Source organism: Cynocephalus volans, chromosome X, assembly GCF_027409185.1.
Source record: "Cynocephalus volans isolate mCynVol1 chromosome X, mCynVol1.pri, whole genome shotgun sequence".
NCBI classification, from domain to species: Eukaryota; Metazoa; Chordata; class Mammalia; order Dermoptera; family Cynocephalidae; genus Cynocephalus; species Cynocephalus volans.
The window spans coordinates 61,159,627-61,172,259 of NC_084478.1; positions in this window are offsets into that span (position 1 = coordinate 61,159,627).

Genomic DNA, 12,633 nt, shown 5'->3' on the forward strand with positions numbered 1-12,633 from the left:
AACTGCATTCCCTACTTCTCTGTATCTTCTCTTCAAAAAGAAAATAATCACTAAACCATCTATCATTTTTAACATTTCTCAACCGTTCTAAAATTGATTTTTTAAAAAATGTTTAGAGTAGTGTTATTCATAATAGACCAAATTGGAAACAACTCAAATGTCTGTCAACTGGTGAATAGACAAATTGTGATATGTCCATACAATGGAATATTACTAGCAATGAAAAAGAACGAACTGCTTGTCAAGACAAACATCAGGGGTGAGTCTCAGAATGATTGTTATGCAAATAGAAGCCATGCATAAAACGGTATATGGTGTATAATTCTACTTATATGACGTTCAAGGTAAAGCAAATCTGCGGTGATAGAAATCAGAACAATGATTGCAGGAGATGGAGTACTGAATGGAAGGAGGTAATGAAAATAATCTTTATCTTAATGAGAGTGTTTACATTTGTCAAAACTCATCAAACTGTATGCTTTATTTTATTTTTCTATTGAAACGTAGTTGATTGTACATATCTGTGGGGTACAGAGTTGAATATCGTTACCTGTGTGCAATATGTGATGCACAAATCAGGATAATTAGCATATTCAACACTATACAGTGTAATCATTTTTCATGGCCCTTTACCAATTCCTCCCTTACCCACCTTTTCCTCCCACTTTCCCACCTCTGAAACTGTATGCTTTATTTATTTATTTACTGAAACATACTTGCTTGTACATATTTGTGGGGTACAGAGTTGAATATCATTACCTGTGTGCAATATGTGATGCTCAAATCAGGATAATCAGTACATTCAACTTTATACAGTGTAATCATTTTTCACGGCCCTTTACCAATTCTTCCCTTACTCTCCTTCCCCTCCCCCTCTCCCACCTCTGGTAACCTCTGAAACTGTATGCTTTAGATCCGTGCACTTCACGGTCTGTAAATTATATCTACATTTTAAAAGAAATGTTTTAAAGAATGAAAAACAAGGATATAATTAAATTAATTGTGGTACTTACATAGCATGGCTTATGACATGACTATTTAAAATCACTTTTCTGGGCCAGCTCGTGGCTCACTTGGGAGAGCGTGGTGCTTACAACGCTAAGTCAAGGGTTAAGATCCCCTTACCGGTCATCTTTTTTAAAAAAAAAAGAAAAGAAAGAAAAATAAAATCATTTTTCTTTCTTTTCTTTTTTTTTTTTTTTTTGTCTTTTTGTGACCGGCCGCACCGCGCTCTCGGCCATCCTTAGCACTGCTGCGCTCCCAGTGCCGCGCTCTCCCGAGTGCGCCACAGGGTCGGCCCTAAAATCATTTTTCTGAAGACTATTTAATAACATGGGCAAATGCTTAAATGTGGGAAAGGCAGGACATAAAATTGGACGTAAAAATGGCCCCATTTCTACAAAACAGCAATAATACAAACTCTGATTCTGGACGAAACTAAAACAACAACAAAGACTACCCCCATTTTTCAGAAGAAAAATTTTATACAGCATATTCATGGAAAAAGATGGAAAAGTTAAAAAATAAAATAAAAAGACAATACCACTCCTTTTCTTTCCATATAAGACATTATGCGTTCCCTAATGTTTGGTCCTGAGGTGTATGGAAAGCAGGACCTTAAAGAAAAGGTGATATTTCAGATTAGGGATGATTAAAAAAAAAAAAAAAGAAAGAAAGAAAAGGCAGTAATTCTTTCAGAAAACCACAAGCTGTACCTATTTTTGTATTACAGACACCCAAATGCTTGCACTGGGTTTTCTATCTAAGTCATTCATCTAAGTAATTTCAGAAAATATTAAATAATAGTGGAAGAGATGAGATCCCTACAGAATGCAACTGACAAACTCACATTATTTTCTGTACGCATTGATGGGGATGGCAGGGCTTTTTTTTCCCCCCAGATCAAGTTTAGCTGAAGAAGATGCAAAACCTATAGGGAATGAAAACTGATTTGTTTTTGTGATTCTTAGCCTTTTTTTTTTTTTTTTTTTGGAAGAGATGATACAAAGAAGATGGCAGTCACTCTTGAATAGAGAGAGAGGAAAAAAAAATAGGTAGCAGGTAAAAAAACAGAACTAAAGGAAAATAGGGTTTTGATAGACATCAATCAAGGGAAAAAGTGAATTTTTAAAAATGAATAAAAACTTGGGAAGGCCTGACCACATTCTCCCATTCTGTCCTCATTTCCTTAATTCACTGATGGAATGTATCTTTAGGATAAAATCAATTCACACTTTTGTGGAAATACAGGAATACTTCTCTTTGACTGACTAGTTCATTCCTCTTTTGAAGAAGGGTGGTGTTGGAGTGGACACTGTTATTTGTCTACACAATGCCTGCAGCTCACATTACCTTTAGATGCTGCTGTGGTTTGAATGTCCCCCCAGGCTCATGTTGAAACTTAACTCTCAATATGTTGGTGGAAAGTGGGGCCTTTATGAGGTGATTGGATGTCAAGGACCATGCCCTCGTGAATGGGTTGATCGTTTAATAGGTGGCCATGGGTGTGGTTCTGATGGCTTTATAAGGACAGCAAGTGAGAAGTTTAGCTCTCTCTTGCTCAGCCCATTCTTGCCCGTGTGACAACCTGGTCACCACAGGACTCTGTAGAGAGTTCCCACGAGAACCTCACCATATGTGTTTCCTGGACCTTGGACTTCCCAGCCTCCAAACAATAAGAAATAAATTTCATTTCTTTGTAAATTACCCAGTTTCAGGCAATCTGTTATAAGCAACAGAAATGGACTAATACAGATGTCATAATGGATTTCCTTATTTTTAAGCCAGTTTGATCCTATTTCTGTTACCTGCTGCTGGAAAAAAATCTGAATAATACAGGTGGTCTCTACTTGATACATATAAATTGGTTTTTATATCATCTTTTGCTCACATATATCCATAATTATTTTTGCTGCATCCTTCAGCAACCAAGTATTTCAAAACATATCACACACAGTTAATTGTATTAGTAATATAATAATAAGAGTCCAATAAAACTAACCAAAAAAACCACTAAATTCATAGGATTTGGTAAAATTTGGCAAGTTGGTTGGTCATTTATTTATTCATCCAACAAGCAGCTATTGAAAACCTACTATGCATCAAACATTAAATAATGTGAAGTTCACTGCACCCTAATTCTGTCCCTTTAAATTACATTTGAGTACAAAGAAAATAGGGCAATCTGTGATTGTGCATATATTCATTACAAACTACTGCACAAATATTTGGCTCATAACTATGAGTTAAATGGTATGACATTTCCATGAGAAAATTAATTACTTGAACATGTGTTGTATACAATATGTCAAATCATTTATTTGGATGTTGTAGACTGCATATTAGTTTTTAACCAGAGGAAATAAATACATGAGAAATAAACATGAAATGCATACTCTATACATCGTAAATGTCATGTTATGCCCAAGGGCCTTTTGCAAGTGAACAATTTTTTTCTGGATGAGGAGAGTGGCATCTGAAAAATCACAAGATCACAGATTCAAAGAAGGGAGTCCTGTTGCAACGAGTTCTTCATGCACGTAGAGGTTGCACCTATTGATAACTTGTTTATTTAAAGACTGTGCTTCATACAAATAGCTATGTATAAAGAATGGATGACCAAACTGTCATCTAAAATAGTTTGGAATTGTATTTGCATAGGAATAAAAAATAAAGATTCATGGTGTGATATGAGTACCTAAATTCTGATGCCTTTTCTGGTTTCAACAATTTTGAGGGAGAAAGATCTATATAAAGATCTATATAAGTTAGAGACAGTAATAAATTCCACTGAAGCCAGACATATAATATTACAATAAATGATGGTGCAAGATAACTAAATTTTTAAAAATAAACTAGTAAGATCAGGTATATGCACAAGCAAAATGAAGCCTGTATTGTTTATTGAGAGACAAGGAACAGTTCAGAAATAGAAGGAACTTCCCTGGGGAAGCATATGGGCTTCACTCCGTATGCTCCAGAGGGAATATGCTTATTCAGTCAGGCATACAGCATTAATATTAATATAGGTACAGGATAAGAGTGATACCTATAACATAAATTAACCATGTTATAGCAGGTTTTCATTATATACTCCTTGGTTTTAGGCCTAAAGATTCATCCTATAAAATATCCAAGCTCACTTAATTAGAATGTCTAATTTTAAACTTCCCATTCACAAAATGATATTTGTTCTTCAAGTCACAAAATTTACAAATGGCTTATTTCTAATTTTCTTAGTATTAGTAAAATCAGTCTCTAGGCTGGAATTATTTACTTAAACATATTTGCATTGAGATTGTACTTTTTTTTTATTGGGCACCGAGGTGCATTCCTTTGCTCTGTTTAAGTCTTCTCTATGTGTGAATGAGTGTTGTCACAATTGCAGTGGATGGTATGACTTCACCAAGAGTAATGCTCTCGGAGGCTGTGGGTGTTTTGCTTTAGGAAACAATAGCAAGAACTTTTCCATGCAGATTTAGACACAGCCCACAATTTAAATTTCTTTATATTGCAAGGGTGGAGGTCACAGCATTGTTTATAATAATTTATTTTGAGAAAAAAAGGATATGTATGGAATAGAGAGGAGGAATGTATAAAGAAATGTTCCTTGGTCAAACCAGTAACCTACCTACTGAATCTGACACTCAGAGTGGATCATTTTTTAGCACACCTGTCTGTATATGAGAAAATATTGTCACCACTTTTAAAAATTCTTTCTTTAGTTTTAAAATGAGCAATTAGCAAATGAAAGGAATACATTTCAACATGAATAGTTGCTCTGGTCTGACTGTTTGTGTCCCTCCAAAATTCATATGTTGAAATCCTAACCCCCAAGATGATGGTGATAAGAGGTGGGGCCTTTGGGAGGTGATTAGTGCCCTTATAAAAGAGGCCCAAGGGAGCTTGTTTGCCCCTTCCACCATGTGAGGACACAACCAGAAGGTGCCATCTGTGTCTCAGGAAATGGGCCCTCATCAGACACCAAATCTGCTAGTGCCTTGATCTTGGACTTCCCAGCCTTCAGAACTGTGAGAAATAAATTTCTGTTGTGTATAAGCCACAGAGTCTATGGTATTTTGTTAGAGCAGACCAAATGGACTAAGACAACAATGTTTTTCAAATATAGTAAAATATTTCATGTATGAATTAATATTTTCACTTACCCAACAAAAATATTAAATATCACAGTTCATACTTTGTTCCACTATTTTAAATTTTAAAAACAAATGCAAACTCCAAGTGGTAACACACAATGATAGACTTGAACCATCTCATGTTCTGTTTCTTCTGGTTTTCAACCACTGTGATATTATTGCTCCTTTCTAATCTGCTACTGATTTCTGCTCTTATTTTTATTGTTTTTTTCCGTTCTGCTTTTTGGGGGGGGGTTATTTTGCTCTTCTTTATGTAGTTTCCTAAAGAGATTAGGTTACTGATTTGAGACTTTTTCTGTTTTTTAATGTAAACATTTAGAGGTAAAAATTTCCTTCTCTGCACTGGTTTAGTGGTATCTCACAAATTTTGATATGCTATATTTTAATTTTCATTCAATTCAATGTATTTTTTGTGTCCTTTGAGACTTTCTCTTTAACCCACAGATTATTTAGAACACAGAAAAACAATAGAAAAAAAATCACTGAGCAGGGAGTTGTTTCTTTGAAAAGAACAATGAAATTTACATGTCTCTAGCAAGACTGAAAAAGAACAAAAGAGAGAAGGCACAAATTACTAATATCAGAAGTGAAATAGGATATCACTACAGACCCTGCAGACATTAAAAAGATAGTAAAGGAATGCTATGAACAACTCCACACACATAAAATTTGATGAATTAGATGAAACGGACCAATTCCTTAAAAAGCACAAATTACCACAACTTACCCAATGTGAAATAGATCATTTGAGTAGCCCTACAACTATCACAGAAATTGAATTTGTAACTTTAAAACTCCCAAGAAAGTAATCCTCAGGCACACATGAATTCTACCAAACATGAATTCCAGGTGAATTCTATCAAACTTTTTAAAAAGAATTAACACCGAATCTACAAAATCTTTTCCAAAAATAGAAGAGGAGGAAATATTTCCCAACTAATTATATGAGGCCAATATTACCCTGATACCAAAACCAGAAAAAGAAAAAAAGGAAACTGAAGACTAATAACCCACATGACTATAGGCACAAAAGTACTTAACAAAATATTAGCAAATAGAATTGAATAACATATAGAAAGAATTACACATTATGAACAAAGGGGATTTATTACAGGGATGAAAAGCTGGTTCAATATTTGAAAATCAATCCATGTACACCATCATATTAACAGGCTAGCGAAGAAAAATAATATGATCATCTCAATTGATGCAGAAAAAATATTTGACAAAATTTAACCCCCAAGAAGGATGTCATTCAAAATGGTGGCATAAGAAACTTCAAAAGCCTGTCCTTCCTCCAAAGCAATGAAAAAACTGGCAAAATCAATTTTTTCTGAATTCTGAAAACTAACCAAAAGCTTATAAGGATGAACACAGTGCTTAATCAGGAAAAACAAGCTGAATCTCAGTTAGAACAGCAAGCTTTGTGAAGTTTTGACATACCCTGGTCCCATCTCTCACTCCCCAGCTGAGTTGTGGCCTTAAAAATAATACTTCACCTGCTCAGTACTGGTGCAAGAGGAAACAGAACAGACTGCGTTCACAAATAATTATAATCACTTTCTTTGACCCATCTGGTGACTCTCTGGAAGACCAGCTCAAAAGGCTTGCCTTTACCTTGCCAAATTTACAAAAAGTTAAAGATAGAGTTTCTCAAAAAGTTAAACATAGGGTTACTACATGACCCAGCACTTCCACTCCTGGGTATGTAACCAAGAGAATTAAAAACAAATCTTCACATACATGATTGTACATGAACGTTCATAGAAGTATTATTCATAATAGCCAAATAGTAGAAAAAACTCAAATTCCATCAACTCATGAATGGATAAACAAACTTCGGTACATTCATACAATGGAATGTTATTCAGCCATGAAAAGAAATGAAGTACTGAAACATGCTATAACATGAATGAAGTTGAAAACACTTTGCTAAGTGAAAGAAGACAGATAAAAAAGTTGCATATTATAAGGTTCCATGTATATGAAATATCTGAAATAGATAAATTCATAGAGGCAGAAAGCAGATTAGTGGTTGCCAGGGGCCTGAGGGGAAGTGAGAATGGAGAGTGACTGCTTAATGGGTATAGGGTTTCTTTTTGAGGTATTAAGAATGTTCTTAAATAGGATGGTGGTGATGGTTGCACAGCATTGTGAATGTACTTAAAAAAAGAAAACAAAAAAGAACACTGAATTGTACACTTTGTTTGAAATAATGAATTTTTTGTATGTGAATTTTATCTTATGAAATAATTCAAAAACAATTTAACACCTATTTATGATTTTAAAAATGCTTTAAAAACTAGGAATAGAGGAGAGCTTCCTCAACTTGATAAAGAACACCTTAAAGACCCTATTGCTGATAATATACACAATGGTGAACGATGAAATGCTTTCCTCTTAAGATGCAGAGCAAGGCAAGGATATCTGCTCTCAAAACTCTTAATCTCCATAATACTGTAATCCATAAGGCATTAAAATCCATACAGATTAGGAAGGAAATAAAAGCATCCCTATTTTCAGATAGCATGATAGTCTACATAGAAAAATCTCAGGAATCTACATAAAAACTCTTAGAACAAATAAATGAGTAATAGTCAAAAACCGGAAGCAACCAAAATGTCCTTCAACAGATGGTTGGATAAACAGACTGTTGTATGTCCATACCATGGAATACTTCTCCGCAACGAAAAGGAACAAACTATTGACACTAGCAACAATTTGGATGGATCTCAAGGGCATTATGCCAAATGAAAAGGATCAATTTCAAAGGTCACATGCTGTATGAATCCATTTACGTAACATTCTCAAAACGATAAAACCATAGAGACGGTGAACAGATTTGTAGTTACTAGGAGTTAGAGATGGTGGGTGGGAGGGGACTGGGTTTGATTACAAAAGGCTAGCAGGAAGGAAACCTTGGTAGTGATGGAATCATTTTGCATCTTGACTGTGATAGTAATTACACGAATCAATACATGTGATAAAATGGCATAAAACTACACACACACACACACACACACACACACACACACACACACACACACACACACACACACACACACACACACACACACACACACACACACACACACACACACACACACACACACACACACACAGTACCAGTTTAATTTCCCTGGATTTGATATCGTATTATGGAAACCTAAAATGTAACCATTGGGAGAGACTTGGTAAAGGGTACATAGGAATTCTCTGTAGTATTTTTGCAACTTTCTGTGAATCTAATTACTTCAAAATATAAAGTTTAAAAAATTCTGAAATAAGCTGAAATAAAAAGTAATGAGCTAAGTATTGAACTTAAGTTGGTAAAAACAAAAACGAGGAAAAACCCAAAGAAAGTAGAAAAAAAGGAAATAATAAAGCTAAATAATGAAACAGAAGACAGATAACAGAGAGGATCAACAAAGTCAAAAGTTGGTTTATTGAAAAGATAATACTGGGCCGACCCCGTGGCGCACTCGGGAGGGTGCGGCGCTGGGAGAGCAGCAGTGCTCCCGCGGTGGGTTCAGATCCTATATAAGGATGGCCGGTGTGCTCACTGGCTGAGCGCGGTGCGGCCGGTCACAAAAAGACAAAAAAAAAAAAAAAAGAAAGAAAAGATAATACTATGAAAATCTTAATGCCAATAGACTTAGAACTTGTACAAAATGGCAAAACCCCTAGGAAATACAATCAACCCAAACTGACTAAAAACACAGAAATCTTGGGTAGTCCTATAAGCATTGAGGAAATAAAATCAATATGTAGAAACGTCAGGCTCAGATGGTTTTGTAGTCAAGTTCTACTGAGCATTCAAGAAAGAAATATGTCCAATATTAGAAAAATTCTTCCAAGTAATAGAAATAGAAAGGAAACTCTCCAGCTTTCCAACTGTTATGAGGCTAGTACAACCTTTACAGCAAAGACAGATAAGAAAAGTGTAAGAAAGGAATACAGCCTCACTCACCAACACGGATCTAACAACCCTAAACAAACTGGATAGGAACTGAATCCAGCAATGAACAGAACAGATAAACATCAGCTTATCTCAGGAAGGCAAAGCTAATTTAATTTTAGAAAATCCATTATTTTTACTCACTGATAAAGACAGGAAAAAAAATCATCTTAACAAATTCAGTAAAAGCATTCAATGTAATTCAATGCCTATTTGGAATAAAATTGCCTAACAATCTAGGAATAAAAGATGACCTAATAAAAGTTATTTGCCAAAGACCTAAAACTAACCTAATACTTAAATCTGAAACATGAGAACATTAAAATTAAATCAGGAGCAAAACAAGGACTATTACCACCTCTATTAAACATCAAACTAGAGATCCTGTCTGGTTAAGTAAAATGAGAAAAAAAATGTATAACCTTTTTAGGTTATAAAGTTTGGAAAGGGAACAAACTGTCATTATTTGAAAATTATCTGATTTCCAACCCAGAAAACCCAAAAGAATTAATTGACAAATAATTGGAGTTAATAGAATAGTTGAAAATGGTTGATTAAATGAGAAGATTTAAAATTAATTTATTTCTGTACAACAGCAACAGATGGAAAACATGTTTCAAAATATACCACTTATAATAGCAAAAAAAAATCTAGGAATAAATCTAATAAAGATATGCATGACATTTATAGAGAAAGTTATAAAGCTTTTCTGAAAAAAGTCAAAGCAACTTTCTCTCCCCAAACTGGCAGAGATATGGAGGTTTATTCTCTATACAGTGTCAACAGGAGGCCTCTGGATTGCAGACAATAGACATATTTCAAGGCAAAAGTACCTGGGATGACCACTGTGTGCCAGATATGTGCAGCCAGTCCAGATTGGAGCAGGTGACTCAAGTCATGCATGTGGAGGGATGCTGCTACTAAGATGCCCACTGCGTTGTCACCATCGTTTTAACCTGCAAACAGCATACCCCAGTAGCCCTGACCAAGATTTGTCTATGTATTTGGCTTGTCTTGAGCACAACTTACACATTTTTAGTTCTCCCCAATATGTTCTTTTGCCTGAATTTAGTGAGCGCATTCATTTCACTCACGGGAATATTCTGCATTGACCTTCTCCTGGGAATTAGAGATGCTGTCTTGCAGCAGATGCAGGCATTTTTTCACGTGGTCATTTCTCATACTACCTGTTTAGAAAGTTCAAAGATCTTGTATTAGTCCATTTCTGTTGCTTATAACAAAATACCTGGACCTGGGTAACTTATAAAGAAAGAATATTGCTTACAGTTGCAGAGGCTGGGAAGTCCAAAGTCCAGGGAACATATCTGGTGAGAGCTTTCTTTGGTGGTGACTTTCGTGACACAGGTTATCACATTGTGACATGGCAGAGCAGAAAGAGACTCTCACATGCTCGCCTTTTAAAGCCCTCAGAACCACGCCCCAGACCACCATTATTAATCCATTCACTAGGCATAGTCCTCAGAATCTAATAACCTCTTTAAGGCCCAACCTTTTAATTACCATAATACGATTTCCCATCCTCAACAGTTACAATGGTGATTAAGTTTCAGTGACTTAAAACTTAGGGGATGCAATTCAATCCGTATTAAACATAATATCTGGCTTCAATCCAGTGAGGACATTTATATTTATTTCCATTTATATTGGTAATAATATGCCCCCAGGATGCCACTTTCTAGAGATCTAACAATACAAGAGACAAGCTTAGGGAAAATAATGAGAGGTATATTAGTTTCTTGTGGCTGCCGTAAGCAAATACCACAAACTAGGTGACTTAAAACAACAAATTGATTCTCTCACAGTTCTGGAGACCAGAAGTCTGAAATCAAGTTGTCAGCAGGGCTGCACTCCCTCTGGAGGCTCTAGGGGAGAATTCATTCTTTGCCTTTTCTGGTTTCTGGTGGCTGTAGGTGTTCCTTGGCTTGTGGTCATATCACTCCAATCCTCGCCTCTATAAACACCTTGTCTCCTCCTCTTCTCTATGTTTCTCCTTTTGTACGTCTCTCAGGACACTTGACATTGGATTTAGGGCCCACTTGGGTAATCCAGGATAATCTCTTCATCTCAAAATTCTTAACGTAGTTACATCTGTAAAGACCCTTTTCCCAAATAAGATCACATTCACAGGCTCCAGGGATTCAGATGTGGACATAGCTTTTGAAGGGGCCACCACTGAACCCACTACAAGTGGATAGCAAATCCCGCAATTAACTGATTCTCAAATTTCAACAAGATACAGCTGATTTCTAAAATAAAGACATTTTCATAGAAAAGAGAACAACATAAGCAATTCCTGACAGATTTTTGTGTCTGGAATTTGACAAACTGACTTAAAATTTATATGGTGGAACAGAATCAAGAATAGCCAGACACTCCTAAAGAAGAATGACAAGGTTGAGAGGACCCTGCTCCAAGTCTTATAAATTTACACTAATTAAGACACTAGGTCATTGGCACAGAGATAGATAAATGAGCCTACAGAATACAGTAACACAATTGGCAGCCCAGCAAGACACCAAACATACAGTGACACTTGACATACAACAGAGGTGTCATTGTGAATTAACAGTTATTTGTGTGAAAAAAAAATTGGATCTTTACCTCATACTATGAAAAAAAAATCACTTCCTAGTTCATTCAGGATTTAAATATGAGCAGCAAAACTTTAGCATATTTAGAAAATACAAGAGAATATCTGATGATCTCAGTAATCCAAATATCCATGGACTAGAAAAGAGTTAAATAAATAGTCATATACTCATACAATAAAATGCTGTAAAATACAATAAAATACTGTAGACACTGATGCACTTCCCAGAACCTCCTTCAAGGAAGGACTTGTGGCCCCAGCTGCTGGGAGTGCCATCTGCAGTCCACCCTCCGCTGTCAGACTTCAGGGACTGAGTCAGTGGCAGAGAACTGCTTCATCCAAGGTCACCTTCCTTGCTGGGGTGGCCACATCGAATGACTGACTGATTAGCCCAACTCAGGATAACTGCGAATGTTATGAAGGGTCATTCTAGCTTTATTTTACTGAGTCAGGAATTTGGTCAGGGCTACGCCAGGGTCATTCACTCAGCTGCATTCAGTCAGTGACCGGGCTGAGCTAGATGATACAATAAGGCTTTGCTCACATGTCTGGCACCTCAGTGCTTCTCCAAATGGCCTGTCTCTCACTATATGGTCAGCTTGGACTTCCTCACACCATGGTGGTCTCAGAGTAATCAGATTTCGTGCATGGAAGCTTGCAGCATTCCAAATGGTGAAAGTAGAAGCTATAGATCTCTTGCTCCCTATGCTTGGAATTTAACCGTCACAATTTTTGATACATTCTGTTACTCAAAATAAGTCACGAGGCCATGGTAGATCCAAGGGAAGGGAAAATAGACTCCATTTCTTGATGGGGGCATGACAAGGTCACATTGCAAGAGAGTCTGTGGGATGGGATACATTTTTGTAGCCATCTTTGGAAACACAGTCTAGCACAGCCTGATGTAC